Source organism: Rhinolophus sinicus, chromosome 12 (assembly GCF_057876585.1).
Source record: "Rhinolophus sinicus isolate RSI-liver-muscle chromosome 12, RSI-T2T, whole genome shotgun sequence".
In the NCBI taxonomy this organism is placed as follows: domain Eukaryota; kingdom Metazoa; phylum Chordata; class Mammalia; order Chiroptera; family Rhinolophidae; genus Rhinolophus; species Rhinolophus sinicus.
Genome location: NC_142512.1, coordinates 881730 through 907518, shown reverse-complemented (window position 1 = coordinate 907518; position 25789 = coordinate 881730). Strand labels below are relative to the sequence as shown.

The window sequence follows — 25789 nt, the reverse complement described above, 5'->3', positions numbered from 1 at the left end:
CCTGGCGGCCCGCCCCGGAGGCTTCAATGGTGACTGCCAACGCCAGGGCAATGCCTCCTTAGCGGAGCCCAGCCCCGGGCACGACCACACTCCGGTGGAGGAGCTGCCACTTCAACACAGCCTCAGTGCGTCTGTAACAGTCCGTGTGCCCGCCTGTGCGTCCCTCACACCCTCCCCCACCCCATATCCGTCGGGCTCTGTGACGTGCCTGTTGGGCTCTGGCTCTGGCTCAGGAACTCTCTCCCCGCGTGCCAGCCCCCTCTTTCTCTGTCTCTGTCCATGTCTCTCTGTATGTCTAGATACATACATGTACATATACGAGCATATTTCCATCTCGCTCCCTCTTACTCCTCCTCCCGTTCTGTCTGTCTGTCCCTGTCCTGCGGGGACTCTAGCCCCTCTGCCCGCACAAGAATGCAGGATTTGGCGAGGCCAAGAGGGAACACCAACAGACCACGGATAGGGGGCTCATAGCACCATGTCTCACGGGCGGCTGGCTTGGAGACTCGGCAAGCCGGAGCCGCCCGATCCCCAGCCTGCCGGCCGATTCTCTGCCAACCAACAGACCCACCAACCTACCGACCCACCAAGCCGGCCAACTGCAGTCCGCGCCCCTCTGCAATTTGCAGTCCACAATCCGCGCTTCCTAGCTTGGCCACCGCAGCTCTGCCGGTGGCCAATGGCCAACTGGCAACAGCTGATGGCCAAGCGGTCACAGCTGATATCCATGCAGCCCGCACGCAGCACCCCTCCACGCGAGGCCCAGAGCCTGGAGAGTGCTCTCTGCGAGTCTGTCCGCACAGTCCCCGTCTGTCTCTCTCCGCCTCTCTCTTGCTCCGTCTCTGGCCTTCTCTCATCCTCTCTCTCACCTCCCTGGGTCAGGAGAGGTGACGTGTAGCCAGTGAAGTGAACAGTGATCGGGCGGGACGCCGGTCGCTGACGAGGGGCGAGAACCCAGAAAGAAGGCTGTGTGAGGAAGGGTGGCGGCAGACTGGAGGTGCTGCCCCCTGGTGGCGGGTGGCTCTCCCTGGCTTTGGGCCAGTGGGTGGGGCCGGCCAGGGCCAGGGCCTGGGTTGCACGTCCCTAGGGTGGAGGGGACTGAGAGGACCCTGCGACCCCCTCGGTGGCCCTGAGAGGTGGGGACAGCACAGCAGCAAGGGGGGTGTGCGGTTGTGGGGCTGGGGGGAGATGAGAGGGGTTGGGGTAGGGGGGCGGGGTAAAAGCCCTTCGGGGCCTGGGGAGGCCCAGGATGCCAGGGCGCCCAGACATATGTCACAGTCAGGGAAGTGACAGAGGCCCGTTAGAGCCACTGGGGGGCGCGAAGGGGCCTCGCTGCGGGCCAGGAGGAGCCCGTCGCCCACACCAGCGGCGTCTGGAGGAGGCGGGGAGCTGGCGGGAGGCGCTCGGGCAGACATGCTCGCCACCCGAGCGGCCCAGCAGCATGGCGTGCGCTCAGAAGCAGGTCGGGAGCAGGCTCTTGGAGTGCCGGGAGCCGGGTCCCAGCGCCTAAGGCCACACCACCCTGCACGCGCCAGATCTCGTCTGATCTCGGGAGCTAAGCAGGGAGGGGCCTGGTTAGTACTTGGATGGGAGACCGCCTGGGAATAGCTGCAGGCTTTTGCTCGCCTCTCCTTTTGCGCCGCGGCTCCGGCGTGGCTCCCTCCGAACCCCTGCCGCCCCTTGCCTCTCTGCAGCCGCCCAGCCAGCCGAAGGCCCCCCTGACCAGCAGAGGGTTAGCCGCCAGGCACTACAAGCTGGCAGCCCCGGCCGCACACCAGGCCCGTCGGCCAGGGCTCCCCCGCACACCCTCTTCTCAGTCCTCTTCAGTCCCGGAGGCTGTCATCTCGATCCCTTCGCCGACCTTCGATCGCCGCCACCGCCAACAGCGCTGCCCTCGCCCCCGCCGCCACCGCCTAATCCGCCGCCATCACCGCGCTCCCCACACCCCCCTCCAGCGCTGACCTCACCCCTGCCCCCGCCCTCGCCACCGCCATGGCTGTACTGCTTCAATCTCCCGCCTCTGCTCTCCCCTCCTCCGCCGCCAGCACCGCCCTCTTCCCCGCTACCGCCGCCGCCGGCGCCAACCCTCCCCGCGCCCAGCGCCCGCCGACACAGCCCCCAACGCTGCCGCCGCCTCCATCGCCGACCTCGCAACCCTCCCGCGCCGCCGCCGCCGCCGCCGCCATCGCTGCTCGCGATCAGCCCCCGCTTCTCCCGCCGCCGCCGCCGCGATCACCGCGCTCCCCACCCCCTCCGCCAGCGCTGCCCTCGCCCCCTCCCCGCCCCCGCTGCCGCCATCGCCGTACTCCCTCAAACTCCCTCCTCTGCTCTCCCCCCCTCGGCCGCCAGCACCGCGCTCCCCACCCCCGCCGCCAGTGCTGCCCTCTTCCCCACCCCCGCCCCCGCTGCCGCCATTGCCGCACTCCCTCAATCTCCCTCCTCTGCTCTCCCCGCCTCCTGCACCGCCATCTCCCCCGCCCCCGCCCCAGGCCCGCCGCCGCCACCATCGCCATACTCCCTCAATCTCCCGCCTCTGCTCTCCCGGCCTCCTCCGCCGCCGCCGCCGCCGCCGCCGCCGCCGCCGCCGCCGCCGCCATCGACCCCCGTGCCCCAGCGCCCACCGTCAAAGCCCCCATTGTCGCCACCGCCATCGCCGCCCTGGCGCCATCCTCGCGGTTGCCATCGCCTACCTCCCCACCCTCCCTCGCCTCCGCCGCGTCCCCCGCCGCCGCTGCTGCCGCCGCCGCCGCCGCCGCCGCCGCCGCAGCCCCCCCCCTCCGCAGCCGCCCAAGCCGCCGCCGCGGGGTCCTCCCACAACTCCCAAGCCCAGGGTTGCCTGCTGGTGCAGGCCTCCCCCAGCCTTGGGGGTGCGGTTGTTGGTAAACCTGGTGGCGGTAGGGGGGCGGGGTGTATGGCGGTCTGGGTCCGGGGAGTCCCAGGATGCCAGAGTTCCACGACTTCTGGCACCATCAGGGAAGTGGCAGTGTCCCATGGAGCCTCGGGTGGCGCGAAGGGGCCTCGCTGCCGGCCAGGAGTAGCCCGCCGCCCACGCCAGGGGCATTCGGAAGAGGCGGGGAGCCGGACTGGGGGGGGGGGACGCGGTGCTGGCAGAGCCGGCCAGCAGGTCGATGCTCGCCACCGGAGCCGCGCATCTGCATGGCGGGCGCTCACGAGGCAGGCCGGGAGCAGGCTCTTGGGGCGCGGGGAGCCGAGTCCCATCGTCTATGGCCATACCACCCTGAACGCGCCCGATCTCCTCTGATCTCGGGAGCTAAGCAGGGAGGGGCCTGGTTAGTGCTTGGATGGGAGACCGCCTGGGAATACCTGTAGGCTTTTGCTCGCCTCTCCTTTTGCGCCGCCGCCCCTGCGTGGCTCCCTCCGAACCCCTGCCGCCCCTTGCCCCTCTGCAGCCGCCCATGCAGCCGAAGTTCCCCCTGGCCAGAGGCCGGTCAGCCACCCGGCGCTACAAGCTGGCAGCCCCGGCCGCACACCAGGCCCGTCGGCCAGGGCTCACCCCCACACCCTCTTCTTAGTCCTCTTCGCTGAGGCAGGCAGTCAGCCAGCAGCAGTTAGCCGAGCCTGTGTCTCCGCCGGCAGGCACCTCTCCCCACACCCCCGCGCGCCCCCTCCCATCGCCCACAAGAGCCAGGAACCCTCCCTTCCCGCAGTGGCCCCAACACACAGGGTACAAAGAGCCGGGACAAAGCAGGGGACTGAGGGAGCAGCACCCCAACACACCGCACGCCCTCGGACTCCAGGAGAGACCACCACAAGGGGAAGTGCAGGCACGCAGGCACACAACACTCTCAACCAGGGTGCCTGTGGGCTGCCACTCTCCTCCCGCGGGGCGGGGGGTTCCTGGGCGGGGCTCGGAGCCCACTGGCCCTCCCGCCCGGCCCGGGGGCTTCAAGGGTGACTTTCAATGCCCGGGCACTGCCTCCTTAGTGGAGCCCAGCCACGGGCATGACCACACTTCGGTTGAGAAGCTGCCACTTCAAAGCAGCGTCAGTGCGTCTGTCCCAGTCCGTGTGCCCGCTTGTGCGTCCCTCCCCCCTCCCCCACCCCATGTCTCTCTGGCTCTGTGACGTGCCTGTTGGGCTCTGGCTCTGGCTCAGGAGCTCTCTCCCCGCGTGCCAGCCCCCTCTTTCTCTGTCTCTGTCCATGTCTCTCTGTATGTCTAGGTACATACAGGTACATATAGGTGTATATTTCGATCTCGCTCCCTCTTTCTCCTCCTCCCGTTCTCTCTGTCGGTCCCTGTCCTGCGGGGACTCTAGTCCCTCTGCCCGCACAAGAACGCAGGATATGGCGAGGCCAAGAGGGAACACCAACAGAGCCACGGATAGGGGGCTCATAGCACTATGTCTCACGGGCGGCTGGCTCGGAGACACGGCAAGCCGGAGCCGCCCGATCCCCAACCTGTCGGCCGCTTCTCTGCCAACCCACCGACACACCGCCCGTCGACCCGCCAAGCGGGCCCACTGCAATCCGCGCCCCTCTGCAATTTGCAGTCCACCATCCGCGCTTCCTAGCTTGGCCACCGCAGCTCCTCCGGTGGCCAGTGGCCAACTGGCAACAGCTGATGGCCAAGCGGTCACAGCTGATGACCATGCAGCCCCCAAGCAGCACCCCTCCACGCGAGGCCCAGAGCCTGGAGAGTGCTCTCTGCGAGTCTGTCCCCACAGTCCCCGTCTGTCTCTCTCCGCCTCTCTCTTGCTCCGTCTCTAGCCTTCTCTCATCCTCTCTCTCACCTCCCTGGGTCAGGAGAGGTGACGTGTAGACAGTGAAGGGACCGGACATCGGGCGGGGCTCCGGTCGCTGACGAGGGTTCCAGGGCCCAGACTGAAGGCTTGTGACGAAGGGTGGCTGCAGACTGGAGATGCTGCACCCTGGTGGCGCGGGTGGCTCTCCCTGGCTTTGGGCCTGTGGATGGGTCCGGTCAGGGCCAGGGCCTGGGTTGCACGTCCCTAGGGCCGGAGGGGACTGAGAGGACCCTGCGACCCCCTCGGTGGCCCTGAGAGGTGGGGACAGCACAGCAGCAAGGGGGGTGTGCGGTTGTGGGGCTGGGGGGAGATGAGAGGGGTTGGGGTAGGGGGGCGGGGTGAAAGCCCTTCGGGGCCTGGGGAGGCCCAGGATGCCAGGGCGCCCAGACATATGTCACAGTCAGGGAAGTGACAGAGGCCCGTGGAGCCACTGGGGGGCGCGAAGGGGCCTCGCTGCGGGCCAGGAGTAGCCCGTCGCCCACACCAGCGGCGTCCGGAGGAGGCGGGGAGCGGGCGGCAGGCGCTCAGGCAGACGTGCTCGCCACCCTAGCGGCCCAGCAGCACGGCGCGCGGTCAGAGGCAGGCCGGGAGCAGGCTCTTGGGGCGCGGGGAGCCGGGTCCCAGCGTCTACGGCCATACCACCCTGAACGCGCCCGATCTCCTCTGATCTCGGGAGCTAAGCAGGGAGGGGCCTGGTTAGTACTTGGATGGGAGACCGCCTGGGAATAGCTGCAGGCTTTTGCTCGCCTCTCCTTTTGCGCCGCCGCCCCGGCGTGGCTCCCTCCGAACCCCTGCCGCCCTTTGCCCCTCTGCAGCCGCCCAGGCAGCCGAAGGTCCCCCTGGCCAGAGGAGGGTCAGTCGCCCGGCACTACAAGCTCGCATCCCCGGCCGCACACCAGGCCTGTCGGCCAGGGCTCCCCCCCACTCCCTCTTCTTAGTGCTCTTCGCCGAGGCAGGCCGTCAGCCTGCAGCAGTCAGCCGCGTCTCGGTCGCCGCCGCCGCCGCCACCGCCATCGCAGGGCTCCCTCTCGCTCCCCGACCCTGCCGCCGCCGCAACCCCCAACGCCCAAGCCCAGGGCTGCCTGCCGGCGCAGGCCTCCACCAGGCTCTCTCCATCCCAGGACGTGCCGGTGCTTTGCACCTCGGCCCGAGCCCAGGGCACGCCCATCCCTGCGCCTGCCCCCGGGACCCGACACACAGGATCGGCGTGTCCTCGGGCAAACGGGACGCCCACCCGCCCCGCCCCACCGGAGTCTTCTGTCTCCGCTGGCAGGCACCTCGCCCCACACCCCCGCGCGCCCCTCCCGTCTCCCACAAGAGCCAGGAGCCCTCCCTTCCCGCCGGCCACGGTGTCCCTGAAACACAGGGCACAAAGAGCCGGGACAAACCAGGGGACGGCGGGAGCAGCACCCCAACACACCACGCGCCATCGACTCCGGGGGAGACCACCACAAGGGCAGAGCAGGCACGCAGGCGCACAACCCTCACAACCAGGGTGCCTGGGGGCTGCCACTCTCCTCCCGCGGGCGGGTGCCTGGGCGGGGCTCAGAGACCACAGGCCCTCCGGAGACCCTGGCGGCCCGCCCCGGAGGCTTCAATGGTGACTGCCAACGCCAGGGCAATGCCTCCTTAGCGGAGCCCAGCCCCGGGCACGACCACACTCCGGTGGAGGAGCTGCCACTTCAACACAGCCTCAGTGCGTCTGTAACAGTCCGTGTGCCCGCCTGTGCGTCCCTCACACCCTCCCCCACCCCATATCCGTCGGGCTCTGTGACGTGCCTGTTGGGCTCTGGCTCTGGCTCAGGAACTCTCTCCCCGCGTGCCAGCCCCCTCTTTCTCTGTCTCTGTCCATGTCTCTCTGTATGTCTAGATACATACATGTACATATACGAGCATATTTCCATCTCGCTCCCTCTTACTCCTCCTCCCGTTCTGTCTGTCTGTCCCTGTCCTGCGGGGACTCTAGCCCCTCTGCCCGCACAAGAATGCAGGATTTGGCGAGGCCAAGAGGGAACACCAACAGACCACGGATAGGGGGCTCATAGCACCATGTCTCACGGGCGGCTGGCTTGGAGACTCGGCAAGCCGGAGCCGCCCGATCCCCAGCCTGCCGGCCGATTCTCTGCCAACCAACAGACCCACCAACCTACCGACCCACCAAGCCGGCCAACTGCAGTCCGCGCCCCTCTGCAATTTGCAGTCCACAATCCGCGCTTCCTAGCTTGGCCACCGCAGCTCTGCCGGTGGCCAATGGCCAACTGGCAACAGCTGATGGCCAAGCGGTCACAGCTGATATCCATGCAGCCCGCACGCAGCACCCCTCCACGCGAGGCCCAGAGCCTGGAGAGTGCTCTCTGCGAGTCTGTCCGCACAGTCCCCGTCTGTCTCTCTCCGCCTCTCTCTTGCTCCGTCTCTGGCCTTCTCTCATCCTCTCTCTCACCTCCCTGGGTCAGGAGAGGTGACGTGTAGCCAGTGAATTGAACAGTGATCGGGCGGGACGCCGGTCGCTGACGAGGGGCGAGAACCCAGAAAGAAGGCTGTGTGAGGAAGGGTGGCGGCAGACTGGAGGTGCTGCCCCCTGGTGGCGGGTGGCTCTCCCTGGCTTTGGGCCAGTGGGTGGGGCCGGCCAGGGCCAGGGCCTGGGTTGCACGTCCCTAGGGTGGAGGGGACTGAGAGGACCCTGCGACCCCCTCGGTGGCCCTGAGAGGTGGGGACAGCACAGCAGCAAGGGGGGTGTGCGGTTGTGGGGCTGGGGGGAGATGAGAGGGGTTGGGGTAGGGGGGCGGGGTGAAAGCCCTTCGGGGCCTGGGGAGGCCCAGGATGCCAGGGCGCCCAGACATATGTCACAGTCAGGGAAGTGACAGAGGCCCGTTAGAGCCACTGGGGGGCGCGAAGGGGCCTCGCTGCGGGCCAGGAGGAGCCCGTCGCCCACACCAGCGGCGTCTGGAGGAGGCGGGGAGCTGGCGGGAGGCGCTCGGGCAGACATGCTCGCCACCCCAGCGGCCCAGCAGCATGGCGTGCGCTCAGAAGCAGGTCGGGAGCAGGCTCTTGGAGTGCCGGGAGCCGGGTCCCAGCGCCTAAGGCCACACCACCCTGCACGCGCCAGATCTCGTCTGATCTCGGGAGCTAAGCAGGGAGGGGCCTGGTTAGTACTTGGATGGGAGACCGCCTGGGAATAGCTGCAGGCTTTTGCTCACCTCTCCTTTTGCGCCGCAGCCCCGGCGTGGCTCCCTCCGAACCCCTGCCGCCCCTTGCCTCTCTGCAGCCGCCCAGCCAGCCGAAGGCCCCCCTGACCAGCAGAGGGTTAGCCGCCAGGCACTACAAGCTGGCAGCCCCGGCCGCACACCAGGCCCGTCGGCCAGGGCTCCCCCGCACACCCTCTTCTCAGTCCTCTTCAGTCCCGGAGGCTGTCATCTCGATCCCTTCGCCGACCTTCGATCGCCGCCACCGCCAACAGCGCTGCCCTCGCCCCCGCCGCCACCGCCTAATCCGCCGCCATCACCGCGCTCCCCACACCCCCCTCCAGCGCTGACCTCACCCCTGCCCCCGCCCTCGCCACCGCCATGGCTGTACTGCTTCAATCTCCCGCCTCTGCTCTCCCCTCCTCCGCCGCCAGCACCGCCCTCTTCCCCGCTACCGCCGCCGCCGGCGCCAACCCTCCCCGCGCCCAGCGCCCGCCGACACAGCCCCCAACGCTGCCGCCGCCTCCATCGCCGACCTCGCAACCCTCCCGCGCCGCAGCCGACGCCGCCGCCGCCGCCGCCGCCATCGCTGCTCGCGATCAGCCCCCGCTTCTCCCGCCGCCGCCGCCGCGATCACCGCGCTCCCCACCCCCTCCGCCAGCGCTGCCCTCGCCCCCTCCCCGCCCCCGCTGCCGCCATCGCCGTACTCCCTCAAACTCCCTCCTCTGCTCTCCCCCCCTCGGCCGCCAGCACCGCGCTCCCCACCCCCGCCGCCAGTGCTGCCCTCTTCCCCACCCCCGCCCCCGCTGCCGCCATTGCCGCACTCCCTCAATCTCCCTCCTCTGCTCTCCCCGCCTCCTGCACCGCCATCTCCCCCGCCCCCGCCCCAGGCCCGCCGCCGCCACCATCGCCATACTCCCTCAATCTCCCGCCTCTGCTCTCCCGGCCTCCTCCGCCGCCGCCGCCGCCGCCGCCGCCGCCGCCGCCGCCGCCGCCATCGACCCCCGTGCCCCAGCGCCCACCGTCAAAGCCCCCATTGTCGCCACCGCCATCGCCGCCCTGGCGCCATCCTCGCGGTTGCCATCGCCTACCTCCCCACCCTCCCTCGCCTCCGCCGCGTCCCCCGCCGCCGCTGCTGCCGCCGCCGCCGCCGCCGCCGCCGCCGCCGCAGCCCCCCCCCTCCGCAGCCGCCCAAGCCGCCGCCGCGGGGTCCTCCCACAACTCCCAAGCCCAGGGTTGCCTGCTGGTGCAGGCCTCCCCCAGCCTTGGGGGTGCGGTTGTTGGTAAACCTGGTGGCGGTAGGGGGGCGGGGTGTATGGCGGTCTGGGTCCGGGGAGTCCCAGGATGCCAGAGTTCCACGACTTCTGGCACCATCAGGGAAGTGGCAGTGTCCCATGGAGCCTCGGGTGGCGCGAAGGGGCCTCGCTGCCGGCCAGGAGTAGCCCGCCGCCCACGCCAGGGGCATTCGGAAGAGGCGGGGAGCCGGACTGGGGGGGGGGGACGCGGTGCTGGCAGAGCCGGCCAGCAGGTCGATGCTCGCCACCGGAGCCGCGCATCTGCATGGCGGGCGCTCACGAGGCAGGCCGGGAGCAGGCTCTTGGGGCGCGGGGAGCCGAGTCCCATCGTCTATGGCCATACCACCCTGAACGCGCCCGATCTCCTCTGATCTCGGGAGCTAAGCAGGGAGGGGCCTGGTTAGTGCTTGGATGGGAGACCGCCTGGGAATACCTGTAGGCTTTTGCTCGCCTCTCCTTTTGCGCCGCCGCCCCTGCGTGGCTCCCTCCGAACCCCTGCCGCCCCTTGCCCCTCTGCAGCCGCCCATGCAGCCGAAGTTCCCCCTGGCCAGAGGCCGGTCAGCCACCCGGCGCTACAAGCTGGCAGCCCCGGCCGCACACCAGGCCCGTCGGCCAGGGCTCACCCCCACACCCTCTTCTTAGTCCTCTTCGCTGAGGCAGGCAGTCAGCCAGCAGCAGTTAGCCGAGCCTGTGTCTCCGCCGGCAGGCACCTCTCCCCACACCCCCGCGCGCCCCCTCCCATCGCCCACAAGAGCCAGGAACCCTCCCTTCCCGCAGTGGCCCCAACACACAGGGTACAAAGAGCCGGGACAAAGCAGGGGACTGAGGGAGCAGCACCCCAACACACCGCACGCCCTCGGACTCCAGGAGAGACCACCACAAGGGGAAGTGCAGGCACGCAGGCACACAACACTCTCAACCAGGGTGCCTGTGGGCTGCCACTCTCCTCCCGCGGGGCGGGGGGTTCCTGGGCGGGGCTCGGAGCCCACTGGCCCTCCCGCCCGGCCCGGGGGCTTCAAGGGTGACTTTCAATGCCCGGGCACTGCCTCCTTAGTGGAGCCCAGCCACGGGCATGACCACACTTCGGTTGAGAAGCTGCCACTTCAAAGCAGCGTCAGTGCGTCTGTCCCAGTCCGTGTGCCCGCTTGTGCGTCCCTCCCCCCTCCCCCACCCCATGTCTCTCTGGCTCTGTGACGTGCCTGTTGGGCTCTGGCTCTGGCTCAGGAGCTCTCTCCCCGCGTGCCAGCCCCCTCTTTCTCTGTCTCTGTCCATGTCTCTCTGTATGTCTAGGTACATACAGGTACATATAGGTGTATATTTCGATCTCGCTCCCTCTTTCTCCTCCTCCCGTTCTCTCTGTCGGTCCCTGTCCTGCGGGGACTCTAGTCCCTCTGCCCGCACAAGAACGCAGGATATGGCGAGGCCAAGAGGGAACACCAACAGAGCCACGGATAGGGGGCTCATAGCACTATGTCTCACGGGCGGCTGGCTCGGAGACACGGCAAGCCGGAGCCGCCCGATCCCCAACCTGTCGGCCGCTTCTCTGCCAACCCACCGACACACCGCCCGTCGACCCGCCAAGCGGGCCCACTGCAATCCGCGCCCCTCTGCAATTTGCAGTCCACCATCCGCGCTTCCTAGCTTGGCCACCGCAGCTCCTCCGGTGGCCAGTGGCCAACTGGCAATAGCTGATGGCCAAGCGGTCACAGCTGATGACCATGCAGCCCCCAAGCAGCACCCCTCCACGCGAGGCCCAGAGCCTGGAGAGTGCTCTCTGCGAGTCTGTCCCCACAGTCCCCGTCTGTCTCTCTCCGCCTCTCTCTTGCTCCGTCTCTGGCCTTCTCTCATCCTCTCTCTCACCTCCCTGGGTCAGGAGAGGTGACGTGTAGACAGTGAAGGGACCGGACATCGGGCGGGGCTCCGGTCGCTGACGAGGGTTCCAGGGCCCAGACTGAAGGCTTGTGACGAAGGGTGGCTGCAGACTGGAGATGCTGCACCCTGGTGGCGCGGGTGGCTCTCCCTGGGTTTGGGCCTGTGGATGGGTCCGGTCAGGGCCAGGGCCTGGGTTGCACGTCCCTAGGGCCGGAGGGGACTGAGAGGACCCTGCGACCCCCTCGGTGGCCCTGAGAGGTGGGGACAGCACAGCAGCAAGGGGGGTGTGCGGTTGTGGGGCTGGGGGGAGATGAGAGGGGTTGGGGTAGGGGGGCGGGGTGAAAGCCCTTCGGGGCCTGGGGAGGCCCAGGATGCCAGGGCGCCCAGACATATGTCACAGTCAGGGAAGTGACAGAGGCCCGTGGAGCCACTGGGGGGCGCGAAGGGGCCTCGCTGCGGGCCAGGAGTAGCCCGTCGCCCACACCAGCGGCGTCCGGAGGAGGCGGGGAGCGGGCGGCAGGCGCTCAGGCAGACGTGCTCGCCACCCTAGCGGCCCAGCAGCACGGCGCGCGGTCAGAGGCAGGCCGGGAGCAGGCTCTTGGGGCGCGGGGAGCCGGGTCCCAGCGTCTACGGCCATACCACCCTGAACGCGCCCGATCTCCTCTGATCTCGGGAGCTAAGCAGGGAGGGGCCTGGTTAGTACTTGGATGGGAGACCGCCTGGGAATAGCTGCAGGCTTTTGCTCGCCTCTCCTTTTGCGCCGCCGCCCCGGCGTGGCTCCCTCCGAACCCCTGCCGCCCTTTGCCCCTCTGCAGCCGCCCAGGCAGCCGAAGGTCCCCCTGGCCAGAGGAGGGTCAGTCGCCCGGCACTACAAGCTCGCATCCCCGGCCGCACACCAGGCCTGTCGGCCAGGGCTCCCCCCCACTCCCTCTTCTTAGTGCTCTTCGCCGAGGCAGGCCGTCAGCCTGCAGCAGTCAGCCGCGTCTCGGTCGCCGCCGCCGCCGCCACCGCCATCGCAGGGCTCCCTCTCGCTCCCCGACCCTGCCGCCGCCGCAACCCCCAACGCCCAAGCCCAGGGCTGCCTGCCGGCGCAGGCCTCCACCAGGCTCTCTCCATCCCAGGACGTGCCGGTGCTTTGCACCTCGGCCCGAGCCCAGGGCACGCCCATCCCTGCGCCTGCCCCCGGGACCCGACACACAGGATCGGCGTGTCCTCGGGCAAACGGGACGCCCACCCGCCCCGCCCCACCGGAGTCTTCTGTCTCCGCTGGCAGGCACCTCGCCCCACACCCCCGCGCGCCCCTCCCGTCTCCCACAAGAGCCAGGAGCCCTCCCTTCCCGCCGGCCACGGTGTCCCTGAAACACAGGGCACAAAGAGCCGGGACAAACCAGGGGACGGCGGGAGCAGCACCCCAACACACCACGCGCCATCGACTCCGGGGGAGACCACCACAAGGGCAGAGCAGGCACGCAGGCGCACAACCCTCACAACCAGGGTGCCTGGGGGCTGCCACTCTCCTCCCGCGGGCGGGTGCCTGGGCGGGGCTCAGAGACCACAGGCCCTCCGGAGACCCTGGCGGCCCGCCCCGGAGGCTTCAATGGTGACTGCCAACGCCAGGGCAATGCCTCCTTAGCGGAGCCCAGCCCCGGGCACGACCACACTCCGGTGGAGGAGCTGCCACTTCAACACAGCCTCAGTGCGTCTGTAACAGTCCGTGTGCCCGCCTGTGCGTCCCTCACACCCTCCCCCACCCCATATCCGTCGGGCTCTGTGACGTGCCTGTTGGGCTCTGGCTCTGGCTCAGGAACTCTCTCCCCGCGTGCCAGCCCCCTCTTTCTCTGTCTCTGTCCATGTCTCTCTGTATGTCTAGATACATACATGTACATATACGAGCATATTTCCATCTCGCTCCCTCTTACTCCTCCTCCCGTTCTGTCTGTCTGTCCCTGTCCTGCGGGGACTCTAGCCCCTCTGCCCGCACAAGAATGCAGGATTTGGCGAGGCCAAGAGGGAACACCAACAGACCACGGATAGGGGGCTCATAGCACCATGTCTCACGGGCGGCTGGCTTGGAGACTCGGCAAGCCGGAGCCGCCCGATCCCCAGCCTGCCGGCCGATTCTCTGCCAACCAACAGACCCACCAACCTACCGACCCACCAAGCCGGCCAACTGCAGTCCGCGCCCCTCTGCAATTTGCAGTCCACAATCCGCGCTTCCTAGCTTGGCCACCGCAGCTCTGCCGGTGGCCAATGGCCAACTGGCAACAGCTGATGGCCAAGCGGTCACAGCTGATATCCATGCAGCCCGCACGCAGCACCCCTCCACGCGAGGCCCAGAGCCTGGAGAGTGCTCTCTGCGAGTCTGTCCGCACAGTCCCCGTCTGTCTCTCTCCGCCTCTCTCTTGCTCCGTCTCTGGCCTTCTCTCATCCTCTCTCTCACCTCCCTGGGTCAGGAGAGGTGACGTGTAGCCAGTGAAGTGAACAGTGATCGGGCGGGACGCCGGTCGCTGACGAGGGGCGAGAACCCAGAAAGAAGGCTGTGTGAGGAAGGGTGGCGGCAGACTGGAGGTGCTGCCCCCTGGTGGCGGGTGGCTCTCCCTGGCTTTGGGCCAGTGGGTGGGGCCGGCCAGGGCCAGGGCCTGGGTTGCACGTCCCTAGGGTGGAGGGGACTGAGAGGACCCTGCGACCCCCTCGGTGGCCCTGAGAGGTGGGGACAGCACAGCAGCAAGGGGGGTGTGCGGTTGTGGGGCTGGGGGGAGATGAGAGGGGTTGGGGTAGGGGGGCGGGGTAAAAGCCCTTCGGGGCCTGGGGAGGCCCAGGATGCCAGGGCGCCCAGACATATGTCACAGTCAGGGAAGTGACAGAGGCCCGTTAGAGCCACTGGGGGGCGCGAAGGGGCCTCGCTGCGGGCCAGGAGGAGCCCGTCGCCCACACCAGCGGCGTCTGGAGGAGGCGGGGAGCTGGCGGGAGGCGCTCGGGCAGACATGCTCGCCACCCGAGCGGCCCAGCAGCATGGCGTGCGCTCAGAAGCAGGTCGGGAGCAGGCTCTTGGAGTGCCGGGAGCCGGGTCCCAGCGCCTAAGGCCACACCACCCTGCACGCGCCAGATCTCGTCTGATCTCGGGAGCTAAGCAGGGAGGGGCCTGGTTAGTACTTGGATGGGAGACCGCCTGGGAATAGCTGCAGGCTTTTGCTCGCCTCTCCTTTTGCGCCGCGGCCCCGGCGTGGCTCCCTCCGAACCCCTGCCGCCCCTTGCCTCTCTGCAGCCGCCCAGCCAGCCGAAGGCCCCCCTGACCAGCAGAGGGTTAGCCGCCAGGCACTACAAGCTGGCAGCCCCGGCCGCACACCAGGCCCGTCGGCCAGGGCTCCCCCGCACACCCTCTTCTCAGTCCTCTTCAGTCCCGGAGGCTGTCATCTCGATCCCTTCGCCGACCTTCGATCGCCGCCACCGCCAACAGCGCTGCCCTCGCCCCCGCCGCCACCGCCTAATCCGCCGCCATCACCGCGCTCCCCACACCCCCCTCCAGCGCTGACCTCACCCCTGCCCCCGCCCTCGCCACCGCCATGGCTGTACTGCTTCAATCTCCCGCCTCTGCTCTCCCCTCCTCCGCCGCCAGCACCGCCCTCTTCCCCGCTACCGCCGCCGCCGGCGCCAACCCTCCCCGCGCCCAGCGCCCGCCGACACAGCCCCCAACGCTGCCGCCGCCTCCATCGCCGACCTCGCAACCCTCCCGCGCCGCAGCCGACGCCGCCGCCGCCGCCGCCGCCATCGCTGCTCGCGATCAGCCCCCGCTTCTCCCGCCGCCGCCGCCGCGATCACCGCGCTCCCCACCCCCTCCGCCAGCGCTGCCCTCGCCCCCTCCCCGCCCCCGCTGCCGCCATCGCCGTACTCCCTCAAACTCCCTCCTCTGCTCTCCCCCCCTCGGCCGCCAGCACCGCGCTCCCCACCCCCGCCGCCAGTGCTGCCCTCTTCCCCACCCCCGCCCCCGCTGCCGCCATTGCCGCACTCCCTCAATCTCCCTCCTCTGCTCTCTCCGCCTCCTGCACCGCCATCTCCCCCGCCCCCGCCCCAGGCCCGCCGCCGCCACCATCGCCATACTCCCTCAATCTCCCGCCTCTGCTCTCCCGGCCTCCTCCGCCGCCGCCGCCGCCGCCGCCGCCGCCGCCGCCGCCGCCATCGACCCCCGTGCCCCAGCGCCCACCGTCAAAGCCCCCATTGTCACCACCGCCATCGCCGCCCTGGCGCCATCCTCGCGGTTGCCATCGCCTACCTCCCCACCCTCCCTCGCCTCCGCCGCGTCCCCCGCCGCCGCTGCTGCCGCCGCCGCCGCCGCCGCCGCCGCCGCCGCCGCCGCCGCCGCCGCAGCCCCCCCCCTCCGCAGCCGCCCAAGCCGCCGCCGCGGGGTCCTCCCACAACTCCCAAGCCCAGGGTTGCCTGCTGGTGCAGGCCTCCCCCAGCCTTGGGGGTGCGGTTGTTGGTAAACCTGGTGGCGGTAGGGGGGCGGGGTGTATGGCGGTCTGGGTCCGGGGAGTCCCAGGATGCCAGAGTTCCACGACTTCTGGCACCATCAGGGAAGTGGCAGTGTCCCATGGAGCCTCGGGTGGCGCGAAGGGGCCTCGCTGCCGGCCAGGAGTAGCCCGCCGCCCACGCCAGGGGCATTCGGAAGAGGCGGGGAGCCGGACTGGGGGGGGGGGGGGGACGCGGTGCTGGCAGAGCCGGCCAGCAGGTCGATGCTCGCCACCGGAGCCGCGCATCTGCATGGCGGGCGCTCACGAGGCAGGCCGGGAGCAGGCTCTTGGGGCGCGGGGAGCCGAGTCCCATCGTCTATGGCCATACCACCCTGAACGCGCCCGATCTCCTCTGATCTCGGGAGCTAAGCAGGGAGGGGCCTGGTTAGTGCTTGGATGGGAGACCGCCTGGGAATACCTGTAGGCTTTTGCTCGCCTCTCCTTTTGCGCCGCCGCCCCTGCGTGGCTCCCTCCGAACCCCTGCCGCCCCTTGCCCCTCTGCAGCCGCCCATGCAGCCGAAGTTCCCCCTGGCCAGAGGCCGGTCAGCCACCCGGCGCTACAAGCTGGCAGCCCCGGCCGCACACCAGGCCCGTCGGCCAGGGCTCACCCCCACACCCTCTTCTTAGTCCTCTTCGCTGAGGCAGGCAGTCAGCCAGCAGCAGTTAGCCGAGCCTGTGTCTCCGCCGGCAGGCACCTCTCCCCACACCCCCGCGCGCCCCCTCCCATCGCCCACAAGAGCCAGGAACCCTCCCTTCCCGCAGTGGCCCCAACACACAGGGTACAAAGAGCCGGGACAAAGCAGGGGACTGAGGGAGCAGCACCCCAACACACCGCACGCCCTCGGACTCCAGGAGAGACCACCACAAGGGGAAGTGCAGGCACGCAGGCACACAACACTCTCAACCAGGGTGCCTGTGGGCTGCCACTCTCCTCCCGCGGGGCGGGGGGTTCCTGGGCGGGGCTCGGAGCCCACTGGCCCTCCCGCCCGGCCCGGGGGCTTCAAGGGTGACTTTCAATGCCCGGGCACTGCCTCCTTAGTGGAGCCCAGCCACGGGCATGACCACACTTCGGTTGAGAAGCTGCCACTTCAAAGCAGCGTCAGTGCGTCTGTCCCAGTCCGTGTGCCCGCTTGTGCGTCCCTCCCCCCTCCCCCACCCCATGTCTCTCTGGCTCTGTGACGTGCCTGTTGGGCTCTGGCTCTGGCTCAGGAGCTCTCTCCCCGCGTGCCAGCCCCCTCTTTCTCTGTCTCTGTCCATGTCTCTCTGTATGTCTAGGTACATACAGGTACATATAGGTGTATATTTCGATCTCGCTCCCTCTTTCTCCTCCTCCCGTTCTCTCTGTCGGTCCCTGTCCTGCGGGGACTCTAGTCCCTCTGCCCGCACAAGAACGCAGGATATGGCGAGGCCAAGAGGGAACACCAACAGAGCCACGGATAGGGGGCTCATAGCACTATGTCTCACGGGCGGCTGGCTCGGAGACACGGCAAGCCGGAGCCGCCCGATCCCCAACCTGTCGGCCGCTTCTCTGCCAACCCACCGACACACCGCCCGTTGACCCGCCAAGCGGGCCCACTGCAATCCGCGCCCCTCTGCAATTTGCAGTCCACCATCCGCGCTTCCTAGCTTGGCCACCGCAGCTCCTCCGGTGGCCAGTGGCCAACTGGCAACAGCTGATGGCCAAGCGGTCACAGCTGATGACCATGCAGCCCCCAAGCAGCACCCCTCCACGCGAGGCCCAGAGCCTGGAGAGTGCTCTCTGCGAGTCTGTCCCCACAGTCCCCGTCTGTCTCTCTCCGCCTCTCTCTTGCTCCGTCTCTGGCCTTCTCTCATCCTCTCTCTCACCTCCCTGGGTCAGGAGAGGTGACGTGTAGACAGTGAAGGGACCGGACATCGGGCGGGGCTCCGGTCGCTGACGAGGGTTCCAGGGCCCAGACTGAAGGCTTGTGACGAAGGGTGGCTGCAGACTGGAGATGCTGCACCCTGGTGGCGCGGGTGGCTCTCCCTGGCTTTGGGCCTGTGGATGGGTCCGGTCAGGGCCAGGGCCTGGGTTGCACGTCCCTAGGGCCGGAGGGGACTGAGAGGACCCTGCGACCCCCTCGGTGGCCCTGAGAGGTGGGGACAGCACAGCAGCAAGGGGGGTGTGCGGTTGTGGGGCTGGGGGGAGATGAGAGGGGTTGGGGTAGGGGGGCGGGGTGAAAGCCCTTCGGGGCCTGGGGAGGCCCAGGATGCCAGGGCGCCCAGACATATGTCACAGTCAGGGAAGTGACAGAGGCCCGTGGAGCCACTGGGGGGCGCGAAGGGGCCTCGCTGCGGGCCAGGAGTAGCCCGTCGCCCACACCAGCGGCGTCCGGAGGAGGCGGGGAGCGGGCGGCAGGCGCTCAGGCAGACGTGCTCGCCACCCTAGCGGCCCAGCAGCACGGCGCGCGGTCAGAGGCAGGCCGGGAGCAGGCTCTTGGGGCGCGGGGAGCCGGGTCCCAGCGTCTACGGCCATACCACCCTGAACGCGCCCGATCTCCTCTGATCTCGGGAGCTAAGCAGGGAGGGGCCTGGTTAGTACTTGGATGGGAGACCGCCTGGGAATAGCTGCAGGCTTTTGCTCGCCTCTCCTTTTGCGCCGCCGCCCCGGCGTGGCTCCCTCCGAACCCCTGCCGCCCTTTGCCCCTCTGCAGCCGCCCAGGCAGCCGAAGGTCCCCCTGGCCAGAGGAGGGTCAGTCGCCCGGCACTACAAGCTCGCATCCCCGGCCGCACACCAGGCCTGTCGGCCAGGGCTCCCCCCCACTCCCTCTTCTTAGTGCTCTTCGCCGAGGCAGGCCGTCAGCCTGCAGCAGTCAGCCGCGTCTCGGTCGCCGCCGCCGCCGCCACCGCCATCGCAGGGCTCCCTCTCGCTCCCCGACCCTGCCGCCGCCGCAACCCCCAACGCCCAAGCCCAGGGCTGCCTGCCGGCGCAGGCCTCCACCAGGCTCTCTCCATCCCAGGACGTGCCGGTGCTTTGCACCTCGGCCCGAGCCCAGGGCACGCCCATCCCTGCGCCTGCCCCCGGGACCCGACACACAGGATCGGCGTGTCCTCGGGCAAACGGGACGCCCACCCGCCCCGCCCCACCGGAGTCTTCTGTCTCCGCTGGCAGGCACCTCGCCCCACACCCCCGCGCGCCCCTCCCGTCTCCCACAAGAGCCAGGAGCCCTCCCTTCCCGCCGGCCACGGTGTCCCTGAAACACAGGGCACAAAGAGCCGGGACAAACCAGGGGACGGCGGGAGCAGCACCCCAACACACCACGCGCCATCGACTCCGGGGGAGACCACCACAAGGGCAGAGCAGGCACGCAGGCGCACAACCCTCACAACCAGGGTGCCTGGGGGCTGCCACTCTCCTCCCGCGGGCGGGTGCCTGGGCGGGGCTCAGAGACCACAGGCCCTCCGGAGACCCTGGCGGCCCGCCCCGGAGGCTTCAATGGTGACTGCCAACGCCAGGGCAATGCCTCCTTAGCGGAGCCCAGCCCCGGGCACGACCACACTCCGGTGGAGGAGCTGCCACTTCAACACAGCCTCAGTGCGTCTGTAACAGTCCGTGTGCCCGCCTGTGCGTCCCTCACACCCTCCCCCACCCCATATCCGTCGGGCTCTGTGACGTGCCTGTTGGGCTCTGGCTCTGGCTCAGGAACTCTCTCCCCGCGTGCCAGCCCCCTCTTTCTCTGTCTCTGTCCATGTCTCTCTGTATGTCTAGATACATACATGTACATATACGAGCATATTTCCATCTCGCTCCCTCTTACTCCTCCTCCCGTTCTGTCTGTCTGTCCCTGTCCTGCGGGGACTCTAGCCCCTCTGCCCGCACAAGAATGCAGGATTTGGCGAGGCCAAGAGGGAACACCAACACACCACGGATAGGGGGCTCATAGCACCATGTCTCACGGGCGGCTGGCTTGGAGACTCGGCAAGCCGGAGAGCCGCCCGATCCCCAGCCTGCCGGCCGATTCTCTGCCAACCAACAGACCCACCAACCTACCGACCCACCAAGCCGGCCAACTGCAGTCCGCGCCCCTCTGCAATTTGCAGTCCACAATCCGCGCTTCCTAGCTTGGCCACCGCAGCTCTGCCGGTGGCCAATGGCCAACTGGCAACAGCTGATGGCCAAGCGGTCACAGCTGATATCCATGCAGCCCGCACGCAGCACCCCTCCACGCGAGGCCCAGAGCCTGGAGAGTGCTCTCTGCGAGTCTGTCCGCACAGTCCCCGTCTGTCTCTCTCCGCCTCTCTCTTGCTCCGTCTCTGGCCTTCTCTCATCCTCTCTCTCACCTCCCTGGGTCAGGAGAGGTGACGTGTAGCCAGTGAAGTGAACAGTGATCGGGCGGGACGCCGGTCGCTGACGAGGGGCGAGAACCCAGAAAGAAGGCTGTGTGAGGAAGGGTGGCGGCAGACTGGAGGTGCTGCCCCCTGGTGGCGGGTGGCTCTCCCTGGCTTTGGGCCAGTGGGTGGGGCCGGCCAGGGCCAGGGCCTGGGTTGCACGTCCCTAGGGTGGAGGGGACTGAGAGGACCCTGCGACCCCCTCGGTGGCCCTGAGAGGTGGGGACAGCACAGCAGCAAGGGGGGTGTGCGGTTGTGGGGCTGGGGGGAGATGAGAGGGGTTGGGGTAGGGGGGCGGGGTAAAAGCCCTTCGGGGCCTGGGGAGGCCCAGGATGCCAGGGCGCCCAGACATATGTCACAGTCAGGGAAGTGACAGAGGCCCGTTAGAGCCACTGGGGGGCGCGAAGGGGCCTCGCTGCGGGCCAGGAGGAGCCCGTCGCCCACACCAGCGGCGTCTGGAGGAGGCGGGGAGCTGGCGGGAGGCGCTCGGGCAGACATGCTCGCCACCCGAGCGGCCCAGCAGCATGGAGTGCGCTCAGAAGCAGGTCGGGAGCAGGCTCTTGGAGTGCCGGGAGCCGGGTCCCAGCGCCTAAGGCCACACCACCCTGCACGCGCCAGATCTCGTCTGATCTCGGGAGCTAAGCAGGGAGGGGCCTGGTTAGTACTTGGATGGGAGACCGCCTGGGAATAGCTGCAGGCTTTTGCTCGCCTCTCCTTTTGCGCCGCGGCCCCGGCGTGGCTCCCTCCGAACCCCTGCCGCCCCTTGCCTCTCTGCAGCCGCCCAGCCAGCCGAAGGCCCCCCTGACCAGCAGAGGGTTAGCCGCCAGGCACTACAAGCTGGCAGCCCCGGCCGCACACCAGGCCCGTCGGCCAGGGCTCCCCCGCACACCCTCTTCTCAGTCCTCTTCAGTCCCGGAGGCTGTCATCTCGATCCCTTCGCCGACCTTCGATCGCCGCCACCGCCAACAGCGCTGCCCTCGCCCCCGCCGCCACCGCCTAATCCGCCGCCATCACCGCGCTCCCCACACCCCCCTCCAGCGCTGACCTCACCCCTGCCCCCGCCCTCGCCACCGCCATGGCTGTACTGCTTCAATCTCCCGCCTCTGCTCTCCCCTCCTCCGCCGCCAGCACCGCCCTCTTCCCCGCTACCGCCGCCGCCGGCGCCAACCCTCCCCGCGCCCAGCGCCCGCCGACACAGCCCCCAACGCTGCCGCCGCCTCCATCGCCGACCTCGCAACCCTCCCGCGCCGCAGCCGACGCCGCCGCCGCCGCCGCCGCCATCGCTGCTCGCGATCAGCCCCCGCTTCTCCCGCCGCCGCCGCCGCGATCACCGCGCTCCCCACCCCCTCCGCCAGCGCTGCCCTCGCCCCCTCCCCGCCCCCGCTGCCGCCATCGCCGTACTCCCTCAAACTCCCTCCTCTGCTCTCCCCCCCTCGGCCGCCAGCACCGCGCTCCCCACCCCCGCCGCCAGTGCTGCCCTCTTCCCCACCCCCGCCCCCGCTGCCGCCATTGCCGCACTCCCTCAATCTCCCTCCTCTGCTCTCCCCGCCTCCTGCACCGCCATCTCCCCCGCCCCCGCCCCAGGCCCGCCGCCGCCACCATCGCCATACTCCCTCAATCTCCCGCCTCTGCTCTCCCGGCCTCCTCCGCCGCCGCCGCCGCCGCCGCCGCCGCCATCGACCCCCGTGCCCCAGCGCCCACCGTCAAAGCCCCCATTGTCGCCACCGCCATCGCCGCCCTGGCGCCATCCTCGCGGTTGCCATCGCCTACCTCCCCACCCTCCCTCGCCTCCGCCGCGTCCCCCGCCGCCGCTGCTGCCGCCGCCGCCGCCGCCGCCGCCGCCGCCGCAGCCCCCCCCCTCCGCAGCCGCCCAAGCCGCCGCCGCGGGGTCCTCCCACAACTCCCAAGCCCAGGGTTGCCTGCTGGTGCAGGCCTCCCCCAGCCTTGGGGGTGCGGTTGTTGGTAAACCTGGTGGCGGTAGGGGGGCGGGGTGTATGGCGGTCTGGGTCCGGGGAGTCCCAGGATGCCAGAGTTCCACGACTTCTGGCACCATCAGGGAAGTGGCAGTGTCCCATGGAGCCTCGGGTGGCGCGAAGGGGCCTCGCTGCCGGCCAGGAGTAGCCCGCCGCCCACGCCAGGGGCATTCGGAAGAGGCGGGGAGCCGGACTGGGGGGGGGGGGGGACGCGGTGCTGGCAGAGCCGGCCAGCAGGTCGATGCTCGCCACCGGAGCCGCGCATCTGCATGGCGGGCGCTCACGAGGCAGGCCGGGAGCAGGCTCTTGGGGCGCGGGGAGCCGAGTCCCATCGTCTATGGCCATACCACCCTGAACGCGCCCGATCTCCTCTGATCTCGGGAGCTAAGCAGGGAGGGGCCTGGTTAGTGCTTGGATGGGAGACCGCCTGGGAATACCTGTAGGCTTTTGCTCGCCTCTCCTTTTGCGCCGCCGCCCCTGCGTGGCTCCCTCCGAACCCCTGCCGCCCCTTGCCCCTCTGCAGCCGCCCATCCAGCCGAAGTTCCCCCTGGCCAGAGGCCGGTCAGCCACCCGGCGCTACAAGCTGGCAGCCCCGGCCGCACACCAGGCCCGTCGGCCAGGGCTCACCCCCACACCCTCTTCTTAGTCCTCTTCGCTGAGGCAGGCAGTCAGCCAGCAGCAGTTAGCCGAGCCTGTGTCTCCGCCGGCAGGCACCTCTCCCCACACCCCCGCGCGCCCCCTCCCATCGCCCACAAGAGCCAGGAACCCTCCCTTCCCGCAGTGGCCCCAACACACAGGGTACAAAGAGCCGGGACAAAGCAGGGGACTGAGGGAGCAGCACCCCAACACACCGCACGCCCTCGGACTCCAGGAGAGACCACCACAAGGGGAAGTGCAGGCACGCAGGCACACAACACTCTCAACCAGGGTGCCTGTGGGCTGCCACTCTCCTCCCGCGGGGCGGGGGGTTCCTGGGCGGGGCTCGGAGCCCACTGGCCCTCCCGCCCGGCCCGGGGGCTTCAAGGGTGACTTTCAATGCCCGGGCACTGCCTCCTTAGTGGAGCCCAGCCACGGGCATGACCACACTTCGGTTGAGAAGCTGCCACTTCAAAGCAGCGTCAGTGCGTCTGTCCCAGTCCGTGTGCCCGCTTGTGCGTCCCTCCCCCCTCCCCCACCCCATGTCTCTCTGGCTCTGTGACGTGCCTGTTGGGCTCTGGCTCTGGCTCAGGAGCTCTCTCCCCGCGTGCCAGCCCCCTCTTTCTCTGTCTCTGTCCATGTCTCTCTGTATGTCTAGGTACATACAGGTACATATAGGTGTATATTTCGATCTCGCTCCCTCTTTCTCCTCCTCCCGTTCTCTCTGTCGGTCCCTGTCCTGCGGGGACTCTAGTCCCTCTGCCCGCACAAGAACGCAGGATATGGCGAGGCCAAGAGGGAACACCAACAGAGCCACGGATAGGGGGCTCATAGCACTATGTCTCACGGGCGGCTGGCTTGGAGACTCGGCAAGCCGGAGCCGCCCGATCCCCAGCCTGCCGGCCGATTCTCTGCCAACCAACAGACCCACCAACCTACCGACCCACCAAGCCGGCCAACTGCAGTCCGCGCCCCTCTGCAATTTGCAGTCCACAATCCGCGCTTCCTAGCTTGGCCACCGCAGCTCTGCCGGTGGCCAATGGCCAACTGGCAACAGCTGATGGCCAAGCGGTCACAGCTGATATCCATGCAGCCCGCACGCAGCACCCCTCCACGCGAGGCCCAGAGCCTGGAGAGTGCTCTCTGCGAGTCTGTCCGCACAGTCCCCGTCTGTCTCTCTCCGCCTCTCTCTTGCTCCGTCTCTGGCCTTCTCTCATCCTCTCTCTCACCTCCCTGGGTCAGGAGAGGTGACGTGTAGCCAGTGAAGTGAACAGTGATCGGGCGGGACGCCGGTCGCTGACGAGGGGCGAGAACCCAGAAAGAAGGCTGTGTGAGGAAGGGTGGCGGCAGACTGGAGGTGCTGCCCCCTGGTGGCGGGTGGCTCTCCCTGGCTTTGGGCCAGTGGGTGGGGCCGGCCAGGGCCAGGGCCTGGGTTGCACGTCCCTAGGGTGGAGGGGACTGAGAGGACCCTGCGACCCCCTCGGTGGCCCTGAGAGGTGGGGACAGCACAGCAGCAAGGGGGGTGTGCGGTTGTGGGGCTGGGGGGAGATGAGAGGGGTTGGGGTAGGGGGGCGGGGTAAAAGCCCTTCGGGGCCTGGGGAGGCCCAGGATGCCAGGGCGCCCAGACATATGTCACAGTCAGGGAAGTGACAGAGGCCCGTTAGAGCCACTGGGGGGCGCGAAGGGGCCTCGCTGCGGGCCAGGAGGAGCCCGTCGCCCACACCAGCGGCGTCTGGAGGAGGCGGGGAGCTGGCGGGAGGCGCTCGGGCAGACATGCTCGCCACCCGAGCGGCCCAGCAGCATGGCGTGCGCTCAGAAGCAGGTCGGGAGCAGGCTCTTGGAGTGCCGGGAGCCGGGTCCCAGCGCCTAAGGCCACACCACCCTGCACGCGCCAGATCTCGTCTGATCTCGGGAGCTAAGCAGGGAGGGGCCTGGTTAGTACTTGGATGGGAGACCGCCTGGGAATAGCTGCAGGCTTTTGCTCGCCTCTCCTTTTGCGCCGCGGCCCCGGCGTGGCTCCCTCCGAACCCCTGCCGCCCCTTGCCTCTCTGCAGCCGCCCAGCCAGCCGAAGGCCCCCCTGACCAGCAGAGGGTTAGCCGCCAGGCACTACAAGCTGGCAGCCCCGGCCGCACACCAGGCCCGTCGGCCAGGGCTCCCCCGCACACCCTCTTCTCAGTCCTCTTCAGTCCCGGAGGCTGTCATCTCGATCCCTTCGCCGACCTTCGATCGCCGCCACCGCCAACAGCGCTGCCCTCGCCCCCGCCGCCACCGCCTAATCCGCCGCCATCACCGCGCTCCCCACACCCCCCTCCAGCGCTGACCTCACCCCTGCCCCCGCCCTCGCCACCGCCATGGCTGTACTGCTTCAATCTCCCGCCTCTGCTCTCCCCTCCTCCGCCGCCAGCACCGCCCTCTTCCCCGCTACCGCCGCCGCCGGCGCCAACCCTCCCCGCGCCCAGCGCCCGCCGACACAGCCCCCAACGCTGCCGCCGCCTCCATCGCCGACCTCGCAACCCTCCCGCGCCGCAGCCGACGCCGCCGCCGCCGCCGCCGCCATCGCTGCTCGCGATCAGCCCCCGCTTCTCCCGCCGCCGCCGCCGCGATCACCGCGCTCCCCACCCCCTCCGCCAGCGCTGCCCTCGCCCCCTCCCCGCCCCCGCTGCCGCCATCGCCGTACTCCCTCAAACTCCCTCCTCTGCTCTCCCCCCCTCGGCCGCCAGCACCGCGCTCCCCACCCCCGCCGCCAGTGCTGCCCTCTTCCCCACCCCCGCCCCCGCTGCCGCCATTGCCGCACTCCCTCAATCTCCCTCCTCTGCTCTCTCCGCCTCCTGCACCGCCATCTCCCCCGCCCCCGCCCCAGGCCCGCCGCCGCCACCATCGCCATACTCCCTCAATCTCCCGCCTCTGCTCTCCCGGCCTCCTCCGCCGCCGCCGCCGCCGCCGCCGCCGCCGCCGCCGCCGCCATCGACCCCCGTGCCCCAGCGCCCACCGTCAAAGCCCCCATTGTCACCACCGCCATCGCCGCCCTGGCGCCATCCTCGCGGTTGCCATCGCCTACCTCCCCACCCTCCCTCGCCTCCGCCGCGTCCCCCGCCGCCGCTGCTGCCGCCGCCGCCGCCGCCGCCGCCGCCGCCGCCGCCGCCGCCGCCGCAGCCCCCCCCCTCCGCAGCCGCCCAAGCCGCCGCCGCGGGGTCCTCCCACAACTCCCAAGC

General features: G+C 69.6%; 12 pseudogenes; all 12 read left to right on the top strand.

Moving 5' to 3' along the window:
• The first annotated feature begins 1504 nt into the window (after positions 1–1504).
• On the top strand, positions 1505–1624 carry LOC148756246 (5S ribosomal RNA; annotated as a pseudogene).
• A 1596-nt stretch (positions 1625–3220) lies between these two features.
• On the top strand, positions 3221–3340 carry LOC148756245 (5S ribosomal RNA; annotated as a pseudogene).
• Positions 3341–5388: 2048 nt separating this feature from the next.
• LOC148756244 (5S ribosomal RNA) lies at positions 5389–5508 on the top strand (annotated as a pseudogene).
• A 2330-nt stretch (positions 5509–7838) lies between these two features.
• LOC148756243 (5S ribosomal RNA) lies at positions 7839–7958 on the top strand (annotated as a pseudogene).
• Positions 7959–9569: 1611 nt separating this feature from the next.
• On the top strand, positions 9570–9689 carry LOC148756242 (5S ribosomal RNA; annotated as a pseudogene).
• A 2048-nt stretch (positions 9690–11737) lies between these two features.
• LOC148756241 (5S ribosomal RNA) lies at positions 11738–11857 on the top strand (annotated as a pseudogene).
• A 2330-nt stretch (positions 11858–14187) lies between these two features.
• On the top strand, positions 14188–14307 carry LOC148756240 (5S ribosomal RNA; annotated as a pseudogene).
• A 1627-nt stretch (positions 14308–15934) lies between these two features.
• Positions 15935–16054, top strand: LOC148756239 (5S ribosomal RNA; annotated as a pseudogene).
• A 2048-nt stretch (positions 16055–18102) lies between these two features.
• Positions 18103–18222, top strand: LOC148756238 (5S ribosomal RNA; annotated as a pseudogene).
• A 2332-nt stretch (positions 18223–20554) lies between these two features.
• On the top strand, positions 20555–20674 carry LOC148756237 (5S ribosomal RNA; annotated as a pseudogene).
• A 1599-nt stretch (positions 20675–22273) lies between these two features.
• Positions 22274–22393, top strand: LOC148756236 (5S ribosomal RNA; annotated as a pseudogene).
• A 2047-nt stretch (positions 22394–24440) lies between these two features.
• LOC148756235 (5S ribosomal RNA) lies at positions 24441–24560 on the top strand (annotated as a pseudogene).
• Positions 24561–25789: the final 1229 nt, after the last annotated feature.